Genomic DNA, 22,182 nt, shown 5'->3' with positions numbered 1-22,182 from the left:
GAGGGGAACAAATGGGGAAGAAGAGAAAAAGTGGTAAAGAAGGGATCAGCAAAAGGAAAGGCAAAGAGAAAATGAGAGAATTCCAAAAGGAAGATAGGGGAAAAAATGGAAGGAACAAAGAATACTTATACTTAGAGGATAATTGTTTTACCACATCATAGCTTTGTGATTTTTTTGGTGGGTGGGGAAGAGAGGCTGGGGGGGAGGTTCTCTCCCTCCTTGCTGTTCTCTTTAATCTCGTTCTTTCTGTTATGTGTTTGTTGGTTTGTTTATTTTTTTTTTTCAATTTCACTCCAAAATGAACTTTTTTTCCACGTACATACAAGTCCCGAATCACAAAATAACAGCTCTTCCTCCAAGTGGCATCCGAAGTGGTTAGCTTAATCTAATCTTAGATGTATCCAGCTTTTTCTGCAGAAAAGATGTGCTATCTTACTTTGGTCAAGATCAGAATATAACTAGCTTTTCCATTTGAATTATCTCTCAGAATACGTACTGCAGAAGACTCTATAATCTGGATACGTGAGGAAAGCAGAATATATTAGCAGTGCATTTTCACTGTGCTGTACTGCTCAGGTGGATAATACAAAGCAGCCACAATCAAAACATGTGGCAAGTACTAGCTTAATGCAATATCCCATAGTAGGTGCACCTGTCTTTTAAGACAGTGTGTTACCTGTACGACATCATATTACCAGCCATTAATATTTTTGCAGCAATAGAATTTCTACCCAAAGGTGATTTCCACAACTGGCTGTGATGACTTTGCTAAAATGTTTTAAATTCCGGTGGAATTCTGCAGGCAGCTAAGATTGCAGCATTTTGGACTCTAAGGTTTAGATACAGGGGATGAAAGCACTGCATGAAAGTCACACTAAACATCTCTAATCAGCCACAGCTTGTAATTAGGCAAACAACTAATCACATAAGTATCTCTGTGTTGTTTCTCTCTGTTGGCCTGTAAGCCTCAGTGGAAGCTTGTTGTATTTATTGGGCAGCAAATCAACATTAACATGCTTCAATCAACAACATGTTTTTTAATTCTGTATTTCAATTTCAAAGCAACCGCTTTTTCAGGTAATAAAATTCCCTGCTACTCTCCCATGACATTGGTGCTGGCTTGCAAGCTGAATGTTAAAAGAAAATGCTCTCTGACCCTCTGACGGGCAGGAAATTCTCTCTTTTTTTTTTTTTTCCTTTTTTCCTTTTTTTTTTTTTCTTTTCTAACTTCTTCCCACTAGTTAGAAATAAAAATGAGAGGATTCTGTGCTACAGAAGTTAATGGTGTGTGTTTTGTCAATAGCTGAAATACATAAACTTCCTATAAGGAATCAATGACAGCTAAACAATGATGATAGCTGACTTGACTTAGGTGAAAATTCTTTAAAGTGTTGTGGAGCTATCATTAAAGAATGTTGATAAATTTGAGGGGGGTTCACAGAAGACCTGTGTGCATGATTAAAGGATTGGAACATGTATGTTATAATGAAAGACTCCAATAGATCCATTTATTTACCTTATCAAAGATGACATCAAAGGATAACTTGATCACAGTCCCTGAACAGGTACTCATGAGAAGTACTTTTTGAACTGCTATTATTTTTTTTTTTTTTTTTTTTTAAGTTTAGCTACCAGCAAGAACTGGTGAATGGAAGCTGACAAATTCAACCTAATTAAGAACCAGGTTTTGAACTTCCATATTTTGATATAAAGAATGCGTGAACACCTAGCTAAATATCTCAGTTTCTACAGTAAACAAATTCAGGCTAAAATAAGATAGAATTAGCTAATGACTAGTGTAGCTAACTGCTGGAACAAAAATAGTGGATTCTCCATCTTGGAAAGATGCCACGTGTTTTTAGAATCTAAACATTGTTTCAAACCAAAATATTTCATGGACAGCCTCATGGCTTGACGCATATGGAAAATCAGTTTAATTAGCCACAGCACTCCTTTGTGGCCTTATAGTAAATCTGTGAATTTAACTGTGTGATATTGTTCCCTTTCTTCCTTATTCCATAAACTTTGGTAAAAGCACTGTACTTTCTGCTTTCTTGCTTCAGGTTAGTGCCTGATCATGACGATTATAAGCATGTGAACATCCATTTTAACTGAGTTCAGCTTGTCCATACAGGACTCTGTGTATCTTCTCTACAAAGGAAAAATGTTTTCTTAAATTTCTACAGCAATCTAGTACTCTGGAGCACATATCTTCGGTGGACCACTTGGATGCTGCACAGTATGAATTGATGAAGAATAACAGGTATTTGAAAAGTCTGAAATATTTATACTGGATGATTTAGAACTACCTTTTGCCTTTAGAACTATCTTTAGTGTTTGCCTGAAATTAAAAATGCAGCAACAGATTTCTGCCATAATAAAAGGAGACAGACATAAAAACCAAATCTCTTGCATAGGTATTCAAATGCTTGTTTTGTTAAAATATCAGAGCTATCATGAAGATATATTTTAAATTACCATTTTAATAAGCAGTTAATAAATAACAATGGGGAAATGGAAATGGGGAAATGGAGAAAGATTACACTAGTGATCTTTTTATATATTTATGCTTAGTAAAAAATATCTAACTCAACGTCCTAGAAAGCTAACTAGAAAAAAAGAAAGTGCATGGGGAAAATTTTCAACACTTATCAAAGTAGGCTTGTCTCATAATTAAGATACCTTTATAAATTATTAGAAAACAGAAGTTTCACCTGTATATTTATTTTCCTACTCTAAGGTCACAGGAAAAATAACCCTTATTGGTCCCCTTCAAAGATGGAGGTGGGGTGGGTAAGAAAATATCAAACTAATGGGATAAAAAGTTTTCATTTGTTATGCAAGAGTCAAAAGTAGATGTAGGGAGATGGCCCAGCTGAAATAACAGAAATGGAGAAAGAGGGAACAACCCTAAAAGAAAGTAAAATAAACAATAAAGACAGAAAAGATTAACAATAAGAAAAAAGTACCAATACACAAATGATTTATGAATGTTGCAGAGAACTGTTTTGATCATCAAAGAACGTGCAGGCCCCATAAGGCATGCCTTTTTTCCACAAGGATGCGTTTTGCACAAATATATGCCCTAAAGATATCCATGCAAATTCTATTAGTTACACCATTTTTTTTCTCAGAAATATATTTCCAATAAGTATTAAACACAGTTTTTGTGTCACTTTCACAAAGCTTGTACTTACAGCTCTCTTATCAGAGGTGAAAAACATGTTCCAGGTTTAAAGATCTATTATCCTCCAGTACCTGTCCTAGTGTACACAAAGTCTAGCAGATTAAAAAAAAAGGAGAGAGAGAGAGAGAGTGGTAGCTGGTTCTCTACAAGACATTAGAACATGAAACCATTTGAAGGTTCCCTTCTCCCTGATAGAGAGGACAGCCAGCTAACGGCATTTTCTTAGTGTATGCTTCCCCTAGTGTTGTGTGTTGAAGCACCAGGAGGGTGACATGACTAATCTAGAAACACTTTGGGGAAGGAGAAGGGAGTCTTCTCTCTCATATGCAAAAGATAAAGAGTGTCTACAAACTCTGTCTAACCTCGTCCAACCTACTTTTCTATGACCACCACTTGCTTCAAGAATGTCTAGCCAGAGAAGTGCCAGCTGAATCTGGGTCAACAAATTGGCTGGGCAGAAAAATAGGGGACTTTCTTCTCCAACCTTAGGCAGGAATGGAAAAATGGAGGTCCCTAGAACAAAAGAAATAAGACTAGTGTTTTGCTGACACAGGTTTCAATTGCTAGCTCTAAAGTCTGCTGGACTGAAGAGGTGCCAGTGCAGACCTGATTTGGCTTGACTGAAAATGTTACTCTTAACCATGATACATGTTGGAGTAGTCCGAAGAGCTATCTGGCCCTTCGCTACCTCTGGAATTTGCTGGGAAAATACATGTTTTGAACAGCAGGCACAAATACAGGAAATATTTGTGCCATTAAGATTAGACATCTTGTTGTCTGCTATATGAGAATTTTCTCATTAAATGTAATAAATTAATTATAATTAATTAATCAATTAAATGTCTACATTCTCAGATTAGTCTTACACTTCAGCATTATGCAAGGACAACAACTATTATTTTTTATAATGATGATGCATTTTAAAGAAAATTACTGGGACTTCCTGCTCAGTAATCATTATTTTTCTCAACAGCAACCATATGAATAATTCAGGAAGAGGAAAAGAAAAAAAAAAAAAAGGAAAAAAAAGAGAGACTTTTACTAGCCCTTTACAAACTTTTTGGTAAACAAATTCTTTATTTCTTCTATTTGAGTGAAAGCTATATAACAGGAAGAAAGCCAAGTAATTTTGATCTTATTCAGAGATTTCTCAGTTTATTATTATGCTGAAAATTTCAAAAAATACAGCTGAACAGAAACAATGCTTTTTAATTTTCCTACTTACCTTGTTTCAAGCTTTCTACTCCTGTGATGTTAGCTTAAAACATAGAGATAGCTTGGAGTAAAAAAATGCATTACTGGATTACTGGATAGGATTTGATTTTCCGTGCTTCGTTTTTAAATATTGTACCCTAAAGGTCAAATATATTATACCCTCTTGTGTAATAAGCTACTTTATACACATATTTTTACACATGGACAACTCGTACATTTCTAATACATTGGTGTAAATATACTGCATATAAATTTAAGTTCATTCATTCGAGTAGAGTACTATTTTTAATGAATTCTTTATATTTAAAATATCTCAGTAACAAAGTAAGGAGCCACATAGCAGTAGTGTAAAACACTATTTTGGAGCATTGAGTCATCATACCTGAAGTATTTTACCTATAGTTGAACTAAAGAGGTGGCCTGAAAAATGAAAGTTTACAGGACAGACAGTTTAATAGTTATTCACTGCTTCTTGTAACAGTGAAGTACAAGCCACCTATACTACAGCTGCTCAATAAACTGCAAAACCTTTATCAACATGTCTTATCAGCTATCAAAATTAAAAAGTGCAGTGTTAGTACCTCATCTCCTGCATATTTAGCAGACCATGCCAATGTCCCAGATGCACTCTATGCTCCACTTTAAATGCTGAGGGGTTTGAAGACTCTTCTGAAGTGTTTCGGGAACTTGTGGAACAAACCCTGTGCTCAAACTAATAACAACATTTGCAAGACCTTACTACCAGCTAGATTTTGTATGAGAAAAAGTGGAGTTTGCACACGCAGAATTTCAGTCACATTATATTTGAGAAACATAGGTTCTTAAGGTACAAGTTTATCTACTTCAAGCTGCCTAATATAAAGCTGATAAGAAGGAGTTGTACTGTCTTGTACTTGGTACTGGAACAAAGAGCAAAAAAGCTTAATATTCATAAACAAAAATGTTTTCATGATAAGAACTCCTAAACCAAACATTTCACTGACATCTGCTGAACAGATGATATTATAAATGGTAGACTTGTGATTTCCATTAGTAGGAGTCTTACGCTTTCTATAGAGTGAGCTGCAAAACAGCTTTTCATGATTTTCAAAAAGTGAGAAAGAGAAGGAATATGCAGGCTGAAAGTAAACTGTGTTTATTAATGTTTGGATTTTGGAGGCCCCTGTAGTCTAAACAAGACATAATGCTCCTATGCTTGTTAATATTCAGCTTATAATTTATCTCATTCCAACATAAGTATTAGATGCCTTTAGGACAGTTTGAAAATTACCTGTGCTGCTTAAAAGGAAAGGCAAAGCTGGACTTTGTTGTTGTAAACGAATGTGTTCTACAGAAAAGATACCTAGATAAATAAAAATAATTTATTTACGTTGATGCTTTGGTTCTTCACCTGATTATGAAAAGTTATTGATTTCAAAATGAAATACTTCTATCTCTGTAGCTATGGCAAAAGAAGTCATTCCCTTGTGGGTGTAATAATGTTTAGCAATCATAAAGTCATACAAACACATAATGAATACAAATCAAAGGTAATAGCTAAATAATTTGTGCTACATAGATGTATGAAACACTAACTTAAAAACTCACAGGAACTAAAGGGAATATCAATGAGAAGTAACCCAGAGCAAGAAACAGTCAGTTTGATGAATTTGGTTATATTAAAGTTCTTTTTATTTTCTTTTTCCTCTCAGCAATAGAAGAGATATACCTTTCAAATTAAGATAATAATATTTTTATCCTCAGAAAAATAAAAAATTAAATCCTATTCCTTGAGGAGGAAATTTTACATTAAAAACTATTGGTTTCTTCATTCTTCCACACGAAGCCTTTCAAATTTAGCTAAAGGAGGAAAACAAAAATGTTCTACGCTGGTAAAAAGTAAAGATGAAATATATCTAGATGTTTCCATCTCTTCACTATTAGTGACAAAGTAGTCTCATTTGAATTTTCCCACTTTTGGTGAATGGCATGTTGAATAATTAAATATATTACAGGTCACTTAGAAATATAACCTGTTTGCTTATTTTAAGCTCTGTCTGTGGACCAGCCAATTTCACATCCACAGTTGCTCCTCAGCTATGTTCTAATTGCATTTATTTGATACCAAAGAGACAACAAACTGCCTGCATCCAAATATTGTCTTGAGCCTGCTCAGCAAAGTGAACACGATATTTCAGATTTAGTCCAGCAACTTCAGGACTTGTCCTATTGATATTGATTTGCCATTAACATGAACCAGAGAAAAAGTTCACGGTGATGGATATTGTTGTAGATCAACTTATTCTACCTCAAACAACCCCGCATTAAAGAAAAACCTAGAATACAACCTGACCAAAAATATGATGATTCTTTGGTGAGCTTTCTGACTTGGGATGTCCTTAAAACACTCCTTTATAAGAATCGTTTTAACATCACTGCTTGCATGGCCAGATACTTTGTTTATTAGGGCCTATCTATATATGACCATAAATATGAATAAATGCATATATTTACACACATCCGTTTTCAGTATTCCCAAACTATACATGCACAAAGTATATGTGTATATATATATATACATACTTGCAAACTTGATGAGAAAGACGAAAGCTTACTGTGTGCTAACCCATTAATTCAGTTACCCTGAATATACGTGAATGAAAGGTACTCTTAAGAGATTAATATGAATATTTAAATAAACACAAGGGAACACAAAAGGATAACATTCTAAGTTCAAAGGGTACACTAAATTTCTAAAGATCTATGCAAAACCACAGTTGTGCGTATTTCTTCAGCTTTACATGGCAGTATATGATTATGTGCATACATATGATCAAAATACATAACATTTAATAGAACATTTGTGTGTCGCCTGAACCAGAGCTGGAAAGAAAATTGATTTAATGTTTTTGCTGCAACCTCCAGGCCCTATATGAAGCAGGTGTGTAAATAAGGATTTAAATATAAGGGAATTGAAAACTGACCTCAGAAAAGAGCTGATTTGTGGGAAGGTGAAGTTCATTGTCAGTTCTTATTTTACATCACCTCATTCTCCTATTTTGTAATTATGCTGCATCATGTAGTTATGTTATTTGTTCAAATTATACTTAAATTACAATCAAATATTATTACTGGCACTTGGTACATTGCATGATGTATTTAATTGCCATTGTGTCAAACATAAATGAGGTTGAATAATACCATGGAATGAGTACTGTATCGAACACTTGTAGAATATGACTTTTGGAATATGACTTTTTTGCTAAACTTTTTTTTTTTCTCTTCAGTTTGGAGAAGCAATTAGTAGCATACAAAACTTATGTCTTAAAAATATAATACTTTTGAGTCACAGAAAGAACAGTTCCTGTAAAACCAAGCTCCTTTTTCTTTGGTCTTTTTGTGTTATTTTTTTTTTTTTTCTTATAGTCAAGTAGCTCAAGATTATCAGACGAGAATTTATGGCCCTTGTAGTACCTTCACAAAAGTTTTCTGTTGTAAAAATGTGTGATTATCTTTCTAAAATAAACAGTTTAATAGTTATTCAGTTATAAAAATCTTTTTGTATGAAAAATAAATAAAAGTGTCTTCTTTTTTTCCCCAAAACCAACATAATCTCTAGGTATGCAGTCAGGGTAGGACAGTGTGATTCTACAGAAGTCAGAATGTCATAGATTTATATAATTTGAGGATTACTGAATCTTCTTTACCTGCCAGTAATGAATGATTACCTAATTTACTTTGGTTTAGCCTGGGCCTTTATAATATTTTGTTTTCATTTTTTGATTTTGTTCGCTTTTATTCTTTCTCTTACTTTTCATCCAGAATATTTTTGTCACCTATCTTTTCAATTTATTTCAAATAGTCAGAATACCAGACTATAGTGTATTTTCTTTTTAAAATAAATGTTTTATTATCCAGATTTCTGGTAGTAAGCCATTGTAAGTGGGGTTTGACTGAATGCAAATTCTCCAGCTGTGTTTATTAGTTAGTAGTACTGGTTATGTTGTCAGCTTGCCAACTAGCATAATGTCTGTTTGCTCTTTTTTATAAAAATAAAATAACTGTTTTTGAAGTGTGCAAATATATATGGGTTTTCACTATCAGCTGGGTTTTCACTAAAATTTTAGAAAAAAAACCCCTTCCACACATCTACTTTCTCCATAAAATGCACTCAAGCAAGCAAACAAACAAAAAAGATGCTTAAAGAACAGAAGATTATTCATATTTTGTAACAACATAAATCAGGAGAGTAAAATAAAAGTGAAGATGAAGGTTACAACCATGACTTACTGCTTATTGTCAGATTAGACACATCATCAGGAATAAAAAATGGTTCAATTTTCTTCCCAGACTTACTTTATTTATTTCATAGCTAATGCTAAAGTCTTCTAGGTATAGTTCAGTTTCACATTCCTACAATAAAAACCTTATGAAGATTCTCTACTTGTTTGTGTTCTTGATCGTCATTTTGTGTTACTTTTGTAATATTTTGCTTTCCACTTCCATATGTCACTCCTCTGTCTTTTTTTGCATTCCCATGTGGACTCAGTCCAAACTAGCCACGGCCAGTCATTACTAGTTTGCAAAGTGATTCCTCAGACTGAGTGATAAGGGCATCAGCAGCATTTGCTTCCTCTCATTTGAATTCCCCTATTGTACCATCAAGATAAATGTGCATTATCATCAAGATAAATCCTGAACAGATGCAGTGACATAATGCAGTCCTGCTGAACTCCTTCCCAGATGTTAAACCTTTCTGCTGTTCCTTTTGTTGTTGCAACTGCTGCTTCTTGCTCACATTAAAGTAAGGGTAGTGAATGACCACATTTAAAAAATGTTAATTAAGTGCAGATTTATCTAGAAGTTAAGTGGCATAGTATGTAAGATATATAATACACCGTTGTTTCTTTGTTGCATCCATTTCCCTCTTCTTATTACCAATTAAATCTGGCATCTGACTTTTATTATTTTTATGAGAATTTATCAAGTTTAAATATTTCATTGAATTAATGTTAAGGATGTAAATTGAACAGGACCTCACATTTTGACCTGCTGCTTATCTCTACCTCTTCTTCTTAACCAAATTTTCAGTTATCTCTCCCAAGTTTTTAGTGGCACAAAGTGTTTATGCTGTCAGAAATGGATTTTTGGAGGTAAAAGTGTAAAAGGGAAAAGGCAAAAACTATGTTATTTGAAGATTTGGTCACAGCAGCTGAGCCAGGTTCTGTGGCTACTTTCAGTATTCTCACTACAGATTTTTCTTTCTTTTCCACTGTTGACCAGTTTAAATCAGAAAACATGTTTGTCAGAATCAATACATTTCAGTGTATTTGCTCTGGTCAGGCCACCTTAGAGGGAAAAACTGAAATAAATATGGAAGTTCATTACCAGAAGTTTCTGCTGTGTTTTGGTCTCAATCTCTGCTTCCATACACAACCAACTTTCTTTTTTTTTCAAGTTCATTCAAAATACCTCTAGAAGATATCTTCAAAAGTGTCAAAGTACAAAATATCCCTTTTTTCATGTGTAGGTACTTTTAAGGTGGATATTGATGAGGTTTCTCTTTAATAACATATATGGATCAAGGTTTCAAAAGTGAATTCTTATTCTAACAAGAGATTACCATAAACCTGAGGAGAGAACTCTGAACAGCACAAAATATACACATGGAAGTCTCACCATTTTAATATTAAGAGGCAATTTTGTACATGCTTACTCCTTTTTTGGAATATGTTATTGGAGTAATCTTGATTCATTGGTTTATTCCATAATGTATTTATTTGGGAACTGAGTATGACTGATAATTTTTGCAGTCTGTCTGACTGACTTGGCTTTCTATGTTTATACTATCATTGTAGCTTCTGCTTCACCAAAAGGAACTTCCAACAGGGTTTCTTCCCCTTTGTGCCTCACCCTTACATCATGAAAATGAGAAAAATTTGCACAGTTGTGAGTTATTGTAATTTTGGAGCAATATTTTATTCAAAAGATCAGGACCAGTAACAGTAAGAAAGTTTTCTACTTCGCAGTTAATTTTTCACTCTCTTCTTCTAGTGTCAGAGCTGCTAAAAATTACTTCAGCAAATACGTCTGTAAGAATTAATGATATCTGATATTGGATAAATATGCAAAGATGTTTTTCTGTTAGGAGAGTTTGTTGTTTTTTTTTTTTTCTCCAGAATACTTTAGCTAAACCACAGAAATCTCTTCAATCACACAGGCATGATTTCAAACATATATTTAAAAAGCAACTGTATTGGCTGGAGGTATCTCAAATGTCTGTAGCAGCAGAAAGGGCTTAGAACAAATCTTTGGCATATGCTAAGCCTTAGAATTTACTAGTGACTTTATTTATATATAAAACATAGTGCCAGTTTATACCCAATTGACTTGTTATTTCTGAAGACTACCCTGCACTTGCTGGATCATAATATTTTTTGGCACCAACACAGTCAAAAAATGATAGAACTGCTCCAGTGACAATCAGGCAAACATCCAGAAAGGTCTGTATTGATGCCAGGGATTGCCCAGACCTAGGTGCAGGACCTTGCACTTGGCCTTGTTGAACCTCATGAGGTCTTCATGGGCCCAGTTCCCGAGCTTGTCCAAGTCCTACTGGATGGCATCCCCTCCTTCAGACGTGTCAACTGCACCATTCACCTTGGTGTCATCTACAAATTTGCTGACCTCTACCCTATGGATGAGACTATCCAGTCAATTCTTCATCCGCTGAACAGTCCACATATCAAATCCATGTCTCTCCAATTTAGAGAGAAGGATGTTGTGGGGACTGTGTCAAAGGGTTTGCAGAAATTCAGATAAACAACATCCATTGTCCTTCCTTTGTCCACTGATGTAGTAACTCCAACATAGAAGGACACTAGTTTGGTCAGGTAGGACTTGTGCTTGATGAAGCTGTGCTGGATGTCTTGAATCACCTCCCTGTCTTCCATATGCCTTACCATAGCTTCTAGAAGGATCTGTTCCATGATCTTCCCAGGCACAGAGGTGAGCTGATAGGTGAGCCCTTTTTAAAAATGGGTATGATATTGCCCTTTTTCCAGCCACCAGGGACTTCACCTGACTGCCATGACTTCTCAAAATATCACGGAGAGTGGCTTGGCAAATACATCAGCCAGTTCCCTCAGGACTCTCCAGGGATGGAGCTCATCAAGTCCCCTAGATTTGTGTATGTTCAGCTTCCTCAAATAGTCATGAACCTGATCTTCACTTACAATGGGAGGGTCTTTGCTCTCCCAGTTCCAGTCTTGTAGTTCATCCACTCAAGAGGTCTAGGGAGCGAGCCTGCCAGTGAAGACTGAGGCAAAAATGTTGTTGGGTACCTCAGCCTTCTCCTTGTCTGTGGTTACCAGTTTACCAGTCTTCCTCACAAAGGGGGAGCACACTTTCTTTAACCTTCCTTTTCTGTAGAAACTCTTGTTATTCTTTGCATCCTTTGTCATGTTCAGCTCCAGCTGCGTCTTGGTCTTCCTAACCCCATCTTTGCACAACCAGGCATTGTCCCTGTATTCTTCCCAGAATACCCGTCCCTGCTTTCACTGCCTGTGCATTTCCATCTTGCCCTTTAGTTTGACAAGCAGGTCATGACTTAGCCATGCCAGCCTCTTGCCTTCCTTACCCCATTTCTTACATCTGGGGATCATGAGCTCTTGTGCTCTGCGAAAAGCGTACTTAAAGTTCTGTCAGCTCTGTTCTGCTCGCTTGTCCATGAGGGCAGCTTCCCAGGGGGTCCTGTTGATTAACTACTTGAAGAGCTGGAAGTTGGCCTTCCCAAAATTCGGGGTCCTGACTACTCTTTCCTGTCCCACCTCCTGCTAGACTGTGAAATCCACAAATGCCACCAGATCATAGTTTTCTAGCTTTATAGCGGCTTCAAACTCCTCCTGTTTGTTGCCCATGCTGTGTGCATTGGTGCAGAGGCACTTCAGCTGGGTTGTCGGCTCATTACCTTCTTATAGGAAAGCCTCTTAATTCCTTTGAAGTTTCACTGGTGTTTCCCTGTTAGCTTCTATTACCTCAGGTGCCCCTTTCTCATCTCCATAAGGCTTCAAGTTTGCTCCAGTGTGACCAATATGTCTCAGAGCTACCAGCTGAGGGTCCTCACCAACACCCCATCCCTCTAACCTTTCATCTTGTCCCACAGCTTGTCATGGACAAGCTTGATACTGTCCCCTTTCCTCATCATGTCTAGTTTAAAGTTCTGCCAATGAGCCTGACTAGCTCATGAGCAAAGACCCTCTTTCTCCTTTGAGAAAGGTGAATCCCACCTGACGACAGCAAAGCTGGTGTCATGTAGGCCACCTTATTATCAAAAACCCCAAAACTGTGGTAATGACACCAGCCATGGAGCCATGTATTAGTGGACTGGGTCTGTATATTTCTTCTAATTTCTGTGCCTGCAGCTGGCAGGAGAGAAAATAACCTGCACCCCAGACCCCCTTACCAGTCATCCCAAGGCCCTGAAGTCTCTTTTAATCTTCCTTGGATTACAGGTCACAGCTTCAACACCACCCACATGGAAGACCAGTAATGGGTAATAGTCCAAAGGCCATACCAGGCTAGGAAGTTTCCTAGCGATGTCCTTAAGGAGATATTGCTTGGATGTCCTTAAGGAGATTGATGTCCCTGGGGCCTAGGACTTCCTTCCTAGGCCCCAGAAAGGCAGCAGACTTCCCTATGAGGAGAGTCTGCCTGGTGTATTTGACCCTCTGTTCCTCGCAGAAGGAAGTCACCTATAACTGTAACCCATTTTTTCTTCCTCGTGGAGGTGGTCGCAATACAGCGGTATGCCTTCCTGATCCTATCACCAGCTCCAGTCTAGATGGGCCTTTGTCCTCCTCATCCACTGACTGACTGACTGTTGATTTTCTGAGAGAAAAAGATGGGGATTTGACCACCATAAGGGACATTTTTCTTTACATAATGAATAAAATTAAGAGGCTGATATTTTTATATCAGATATGTTGAAACTAAATATCTTTTTTATACATATAGGTTAAGAAATTAGAAGAGAGGTAATGTCACCAGCTACTACTAACAATGTTTGTTGGAAAAGCTTTGGGTGAAGTGAAAACAGAAGGAAAACCTCATGTCTGGAAGGCAGACGTGAAGAAAATAGACACAAAACCAGTTTCTATTTTATTGTGCCAGAAGACAAATTAGAGAATTTAGACACTGATGCTTGTTGAATATTCAGTGCAAAAGATATCTTATAAGTAGTTCTATTCAACTTGCATAGTTGGCCTCTTTTTTAAAAAATATATATATACACTGCACAACAGTTGTAATTTTGACATCCTCCAGTTTTATGCACCCCCTAAGCTGAAATTTTGTGAGTGGAAGAGTCTGTATTTAACTGCATATTTACTATTATTTTTGTAGATTTTTATCTCAGGCATATAACCTCAAGTATATGTATATGTTCACACATACATATGTATATAATTATATTGGAAAATATTGATATTTTTCTCTCTGTTCTGTTCTCATGCTTCTTTAGTTTAATAAACCAGATCACATTTATATATATGTCAAGAAGTAGTCAATTTTGAAAAATAAGCTGCAAAGATACTCTACAGATGCCAATGTTGATGTGGCTGACATTGAAGGATTTTTTTTTTCTGGGTTTTTTTTTTTTTTTTTTTGTTCTGGATTGATTTTGGTAGTTGTTTCTTTGTTTTCACATCAATGTGCTACTTCCTTTTGGAATCGGTAATATTTCAGCTGCAAACAAGTTTGTGATCAGAATACCAGAGACCCTAGGAGGAGTACATACATGCTGTTGGACATTTGTTGGTTTTCTAGCTAATATCTGTCTTTCTTCACTCATGTGTTCTGTGACAAAAACAGTCCATGACTACCGAAAAAATCATCAATACATGTTTGGATCTTTCTGAAGCTCTCAGTGTCTATTGCAAGGCCAGAACAATGGGAAGGCCAAGGACCATCTCTAAGTCATTGTCAGACTGCTGCATGGTGACTGCAATTCATGATGCACTGTGGGACTCAAGGGGACTGGAACTGCACTGTCAGGAAATACATGTTTCCAGTTTTATGTAGTGTTATTGCCAAACTAAATAGGCAAAATATGGAATTCAAATCAAATCTATTAATTGAAATTAATTAATTACTAGCCTGACTAAAATGTATGAACCATTCCTTAAAAGCTTTGCCACCTAATGGTTTTAAAAGTAAATGTTCGAATAGCTTCGTGGTCTCAAAGTAATAGGACACTATTAATCTCTAAACAAACTTCTGCATTCACATTCCAGTTGAATGGTTAATACCAGAGTATCAAATCATTCCCAATCTGAAGGTAGGGTTGAGACTACATCTGCAATGCTGCAGCCTTCATTAGGCTGTCTTTCTAAGTGATTGGTGGCGAGGGTAGACAAAATTTTTTCCCTCTATAGAACTTTGCAGGAAATATTCTAGAGTGATTCTTGCCAGTGACTTCAAGATAAAAAGCTGATAATTGTGACCAGAAGCCAGCTTGATTCAACAGCTGCGTAAATATGAACTAATTAACCTACAATGCAAAGCTTGAGGCTTACAAGAGTTCAAACTATCTGTTCCCTTGAGAGATAAGGAGTTGTATATTGACTGTGCGCTCTGGGGCAGAGAGCACACTGTCAACAAATCATTGAGGTTTGAGAGTATTTTTCCAGAATCACAGCATTTCTTCTGAAAATGGCAGGAGAGTTTTTATCCTGGATCAGATTAACATCCTGCCAAGGTCAATAACCTCTCTAAGAGGCTAAATAGTTCTGCAATTGGCTGAGTATCCAGTCTGTAAGACAAAATCTTTAGTTACTGATTGTCAATGTATCCACACCATAGGAAAATATTTCCACTTGCTACAGGACACCTCATGCCTTGAGGTTGTATGTTCATATTTCTTGATGTTTTGTCTCATAACTCCAGTTTATTCTTAATTTTTTGTGTTTAATTCAAGATATTAATGCCTGGTCTGACTCTATAATAAGGACAATCGGAGTTCTGTAGTTTCACTTGTACCCATAACTTACTTTACAAATAAGTAGATGTTTTACAACAGATTGAATTAATATATTTTTAAAAGTTTTAAACTGGAAAATCTACCAATGAGTTCTCTAGGTATTTTTTGTGACAGATTGTTTTAAATAATGGAAATTAATCCAGATTTAACCAAAAGGAAACCTCTATCCAAGTTTAAAACATGAAGTTGAATAGTAATCAGTTTGCATTAGGACAGGCAAAATTTTTTTTTTAATGCAATATCTTCTCCCTAACCCCAAATTCTTAATTCAGGGTATTAAGAAAACACTTTGATGTCAAATTATATGACTTTTGAAATGAATATAAATCTGGAAGTTTAAATCACTTGAGCACCTCTCTTTCTGGCTGTCATATAGAGTGCTTTATTAAACATTTGGCTATGTGCTATCTTCTTATGGAAGGATTAAACCCACAAAACTTGACTGAAACAATAATAAATAATAATTTTGCAGAATAAAATCTGCAAATTAAAAAAAAAAGCACAAAATGTAATCATATGAATTTAGTATATTTTCTTTTTAACTTAAAAAGTATTGTGAATGAAAAAAAACCCGAAAACTAATTTCTTCAACAGAAAATCAGCAGTTTGAAGTTGGACCACCAATAGCTTCCAAAACCAGGTAATGTGACAAGTAAAGCTTGAAGTCCTGTGAAATAATATATATTTCATTTCACACTGGTGACTGCTACTTTCTATTAAGGAATTTGCCGTAGGATCAGTGACTTTCTTATCCTCTATTGAGTTTCTAAATCCATGAGAAAGGTGCTAATGTGATAAAAGTCATATAGTATTAGTGACTTTCTATCATGTTGGTGTGGTGAATTTTTATTGTATTAACAAAACTGGAATTCCAATTGCTGTAGCAACTAGCCAAAATGACAAAACCAAAACAAAACAAAACAAACGAGCTCTTACAAAAATCAATGGAGAACTCTATATGGATAGTCAATTCAGTATGACTCCACTCTCTGTGCCTCCATCTACAGTTCTCATCTTCTGTATACTGAACTTTATTTTGAAATGGAGAATAACTCAGGAGGTGGGTATGTTTAGTGATGGTTATCGTATCGCAGAGTATTCTATTTTTATTACAAAATCTTTTTTTCATTTACCTAGATGAAGTTAATATTGACTGAGTGCGTGTGTGTACATGGATCTTTGTACGTGTAAACATATGGTTAATACATGCTTACTAGTATACGTTCGTCCAAACTTTGGTTTCTTACTATTCTTCCTGTTTTGGCTGAGAATCTATTTCTATCAGCTACCAGCTGGAATCTTTCTGTTGTTCAGAAAGTTCCAAATTCCTTCTCATACTTGTTGAAAATAGCTTTGAAGTGTAAGGAAAGAACACCTCCTGGGTTGTCAGAAATGAGTTTCCAATTAGAATAATAACATTGCAAAATCTCAGAATAAGGAGTAAAATTGTCACTGTTTTCTCATATATTCTGATATCATGGCATTATTCTAAAAAATCTGGAGTTTACTGTGTTGAAAAAGAAATATGTTCCAGCTCATTGTACAGCATTTATGAATTGGATTTTATGAATGGAAGGAAAAAACCCACCACAATAATAATCTCAGATATCTTTATACTCTCATTTCTATGTGGCTTTCCTTTGTCAGTGCCTGGGTTGTTTGCTGAGATGCTCTTTGCTCCATTGCAAGCACCAGCAAGAGCGCCACTTTCAGAAGTCTTTTGATTGCCAGTTTCTCATTCTTTCTCATGCTGAAGTTTTACACCAAGTAATCTTTTTTCAACTTGTGAACACTCTGCGCTTCTCATCCATTTTCACACATGCATATTCCTCACTCCTCCAGTTGCCAGAATTCGCTTATTAACTTCTTGCTTTGTATGCCCCTTCTTGAGATTTCTGTCCTTGAAACGCTTTGTCAGACTCTCAGAAACCCTGCTAGCCTAACAACATTGGATAGATTGCTTTGCATTGTCCAGCAATACCATTATGTTCCATCCCTTTAGCTAATTGCATATTAGATGTTAGATTTCCAAGAGAAGGAGCTGTGAAAAGTTTCTTTAAGACTTCTTCCTTTATGCTTATAAATTATAAACAACATGGTTCCCTCAGAAATTAGAAATTAATTGCTGTAATGCCTTGTCTGTTAAAGTCTACAATATGATTTTCAATGTTTTCAGGCAGCATGCGTAGATCTCGTACGTAACATACATTTGGCAAATCACATTTACTACTATGAAATGCAGGTATGCCAGTATTATTGTTCGATGTCATAAATACATATCTTCGATCTGAAATTGCTGATCTCCACAGACATAACTAAGTAGTAGGCGTTTTCTCTAAACCAGGAAGAGTGTGCAAGTTCTATCATCATTATGCATATCTACATCTTTCTCAGAAGTCTCTTTTAGAAGTAATATCATGCAAAGTAATAGTTGTGTTGTTATCAGAGGTATTCAGTAGTGCAGAGTAGAAACAAATTGACGCTCAGAATACCTTCACAACCCCCTACCTCCTAAACCTTCAGCTTGTGAATTAATATTTTGAAAACTACTGTTAAACCAATGTGAGACTTTCTATCCACACTGCATTTCAGCAATGCTGAGAAGGTAAAAAATGTTTGTAAGCTGAATTTGGAAACTTTTAATGAACATGTAGTGATTACATGTTAGTTATGTAATGAACCACTAGAACTATGGCTGACAGCCGCAGTTCTATAAAATATAGAGTAATAGGTCCTGTGTGAAAAAGCAAGTAAGCATAAGGCATGGACACTTCGGTGTATAACAGCACTATAGTTATGATTAAGAAACAAAAATGACTTAGAAAGCTTCATATTCATATTTTCTGATCCTGGAAGCTTGAGAATAGGTATTAGTTACACCTTCAGTGCACTGCTTGCTCGCTGTTAGCAAAATGTTGCCTTATTATTTTAATGACACTGTCCACTGCAAGAGAAACATGTGGGACGGCAATATGAGATGTAGGAGTAAAAGAAGGCAATTCTTAATGTGTATAAGGTGTAGTGTATTTTGTCAGTATACCTCAGTAATGATGGTGCCATGAATTTGTAAGCAAGTCCACGAAATAAACTCTGTAAAAAATCAAAAGATAAGGACATTCCTGCAGCAATTTACTTCTTGATCTGCAAAATTCTGTTTCTACTTCCAAACAAATGAAAATGCAGAAGAAAGGTGTCAGAACAAACAGAAAGTGGTAAACAAATTACATAATTATCCTCTGAAATTGTGAGAGCAGTTGCTCCAACAAAACATCATTTGATCTCTTTGTGAATTCTCTTGTAATTCATGATTTCTCTTGTAATGTTATGTCTTATATCTTACAGTTTTTGTAAAAATAGGTAATAAACACTGCCATAAGTGCTTAGTGAAGACAGAACTCTGAAAGAAGAGAACATTGTAACTTGTGTATCAGCCTGGAGACATCAATATAGCTATCTTACAGGAATAGACCAAGGAACAGGCAGAACAGCCCATTTCTTCTATCAGGTGAAGCACTTTGCAAACATGACATTTGCAGGCACAAATAAAATCATTAGTCCTTTGTCATTGGTAATATCTGCTGGCCATAGCATATAAATGTGCTGATAATGCCAGGGAATTCCTGCATTGTTTGTATAATTTTTCAATGTCTTCCTCAAGCTGAGTCATGAATACAGGTACTTTCTGACTTTGCCTACAAATCCAAACTTTTAAACTTTTCCTTTTATTCAAATTTGAGGGTGAGATAGGCCATGTGTGTACGAGATCTGATGTTTTTAAACTGATAACGTACATACACTTTCTAGAACAGGTAGCTTGTCACTAGTTGCATACTTTAATTGGGGGGAAAAAAAAACCTAAATAAAATTGATAGAATATATCATAAGAAAAATTCTTTGGCTTGCCAAATGTCCACCTACATTCCCTGATGCATTTTTTCCTGATATAAAGTGAAGGCTCTGACTTGGTCCAGCAGTGGTTATCAGGTTTAATTTGTTTCCATACATTAGTCTCTCTGGCAACATACCAGTTATTTGCAGTTGACACCTGAATTAAAAATGTAATAAGGCATTTTTTGGTTGTAGGAATGGCTGTATTAATGTGGAGAAGAGTTTTATCATGGGCAGTACTAAAGGTCATTTGCCTTGGAAGTCTTCATGAGAAAGAAGACAAGTGAGAAGCAAAATAACATCCTACAGCTCTACAGAGCAGTACTATGTGCTCCTTGGCCTAACCAGTACTAGAGACACCAAACAGACGTATGTGTCCTCTGCTGCCTCTTATCTCCGTTGCTTTCCACCAAAACAGACTGCCACAGGCAATGAATAAGCTCACAATTTAGGGAAAGGGAAAACAATACATTTCTAGCCAGTGGCTCTAAAAAATGACATCCTGGTTTATCGTTACAGGATCTTCCCAACACCATACACTTGCCCTTTTAATAGGATGTGGATTTCCAAGGGCACAAAAACATTTCTAAGTTAAGTTCAACTCCTTTCCCTAGCAGTTATATATCAGATCCCAAACTCTGCGGAAGATCTGTGTCTGTCTGGACATTGAAGGGGTAAACACCATACTGTCTTAAGTTACAATCCTGGAAAAAAAGAAAGAAAAAAAAGCAAAAGGAAAAGCAAAAGCAAAAGCAAAAGCAAAAGCAAAAGCAAAAGAAAAAAGCAAAAGAAAAAGCAAAAGAAAAAGAAAAAGAAAAAGAAAAAGAAAAAGAAAAAGAAAAAGAAAAAGAAAAAGAAAAAAGAAAAAGAAAAAGAAAGAAGAAAAAGAAGAGAAAAAGAGGAAAAAGAAAAAGGAAAATGAAAGAAAAGGAAAAAGAAAAAGAAAAAGAGAAAGAAAAAAGAAAAAGAAGAAGAAAAAGAAAAAAGAAAAAGGGAAAAAGAAAGAAAAAGAAACAGATAAAAAGAAAAAGAAAAAGAAAAAAGAAAAAGAAAAAAGAAAAAGAAAAAGAAGAAGAAAAAGAAAAAGAAAAAAAAAAAAAAGGAATTTTTGAAACACAAATCCAGATAAAAAAAGATTTATGAGAGTATTCATTGCATTATTATATATTCCATGGTCTACTGCAGTTTTAGATGTATAAGATGGGCTTGTAATATCTGCAATAACTCCTGGTATATATTTCTTTCAGCTTAAAAAATTCAAATTTATTATATAAATCAACACTTGGGGATATAAACGCAAATATGCTTACAAGAAACGTGGTACTTGAAGGCCATTGACAGGTCTACACTCTGTGTCGACTGTGTGTAAGATAGGGTTACAAAGCGCCCACAACTCATGCTTATAGACTATGCAAGAATACTGTTAATGTGAGTTCCTGTAGTGATGAACAACTATCATAATGGAATTATTGTAACAATTCGGGAATCTTTATCCACCTTCTGTTGCCTTCATAGAAGTAGCGCTATTCCAAGCAACATAAAATGCAGACAGTGACTAAAAGCAGTAAGCACCATTACTTTTAAGCCATAATTTATCCTGTGATTCATTGTTCCCAGTAAGATGCAATTTACTATTTAATTTAGAGTGTTAGATACTATTTCATTACTAAGCACTCTATCTTCTATCCTTCAAGTTATTTTGACCTGAAGGAGTTTAAACCTATGCTGCACACAACCGTTGAAATATAGGTGGATGTCTTGTTTTGCAGTGAGCTGGGCTGTTCCTGCATTAGCTTCTGTAATTTTCTTCAAGGATTTTGCACCACCAGTGCATCAGTGCTGTAAGCAGGGAATGCCTTCATATATACAGAGAGCTAAGTGTCACACTGAAAGTGCAATTTTCATGGGCCATATTCATGGTGTAAGTGTATACTCTTTCTACAGAACAGTTGCAATTAAATAACCTGAAGTTAATATTAAACTTAGAGGCAAATGTAATAATTATTATTAAGTTATTATTATTATTTTATTAAAAAAAAAAATCTTGTTTGTTAGAGCTGTTGCTTTTCAAGAGTGTTGAAGATGAACTTTTAGTTTGTTGTCTTGATTTTCCTCAAGAAATTTAGAAAGTCAGCCAAGCTGTTACTGTTAGATAGTTTTATTCAGGATGGATACCTGAAAAAAAAGAAGGTTTTGTTTTAGGATGGATACCTACTAACTACTGTCTGCAAACAACAAAGAAAATAAACATTATTCCCTTTAGATTCTATCACATTTAAGCAACCTGATTTCATCATCCTAAAATAAAGCCTGTCCAAGTATCAGTAGTCTTCACCCAGCTTGCTGTAAGTGATAAATAGTTCAACTGGGAGGTCAAGTTTAACTGGATTTTGGTTTTCATTTATGTGAAAACAGTTAAATCACCTTGCTGTCAAATCAATAACTGTCAATTGTTAATGTCACTTTCCTTGAAAAAGTCTCAAACAAAATTCCATATGTAATAGACATGTTGAGTTAATGGTGTTAACCACTTTACAGATTCATTATGTTAATATATTGCTCTTTCTGCCTTATCAGACAGAATTAAGAGAACTGAGAAGTTTTTCATATATTAACTATAAATTACGCTTAGTTAATAAAATTTTATTGTCACAGAACTGTTTTGCACTTCACATGCATTTGGGAGATTGAAGTGTAAATTATTGTAAGCTACCTCTGTCTTGTTATAGATGTCTGAGCAAATGAAATTTACATGATTAAAAAAATGAAAGTATTCTCTGGAGATACCAAAAGCTATCACTTTCCAAACTATAATAATGGAATTTCAGAAGCAGAAAAAGATAGAGGAAAAAAAACCCTCTTAATCTTTGTGGGC

The sequence above is a fragment of the Strigops habroptila genome, chromosome Z (genome assembly GCF_004027225.2).
Source record: "Strigops habroptila isolate Jane chromosome Z, bStrHab1.2.pri, whole genome shotgun sequence".
In the NCBI taxonomy this organism is placed as follows: domain Eukaryota; kingdom Metazoa; phylum Chordata; class Aves; order Psittaciformes; family Psittacidae; genus Strigops; species Strigops habroptila.
Note: the sequence above shows the minus strand (reverse complement) of the source record.